Raw genomic sequence first — 251 nt, forward strand, 5'->3', positions numbered from 1 at the left:
TATATATATATATATATGTGTGTGTGTGTGTGTCTGAGTTTCTAACCCCGCTTGACAGCCGATGCTGGTGTGTTAATGTCCCTGTAACTTAGCGGTTCGGCATAACGGACCGATAGAATAAGTACTAGGCTTACAAAGAATAAGTCTTGGGGTCGATTTCTTCAATTAACAACCTTTAAGGCAGTGCTCCAGCATGGCTGCAGTCAAATGACTGAAACAAGCAAAAGAATATATATATATATATATATATA

Source organism: Octopus bimaculoides, chromosome 23, assembly GCF_001194135.2.
Source record: "Octopus bimaculoides isolate UCB-OBI-ISO-001 chromosome 23, ASM119413v2, whole genome shotgun sequence".
In the NCBI taxonomy this organism is placed as follows: domain Eukaryota; kingdom Metazoa; phylum Mollusca; class Cephalopoda; order Octopoda; family Octopodidae; genus Octopus; species Octopus bimaculoides.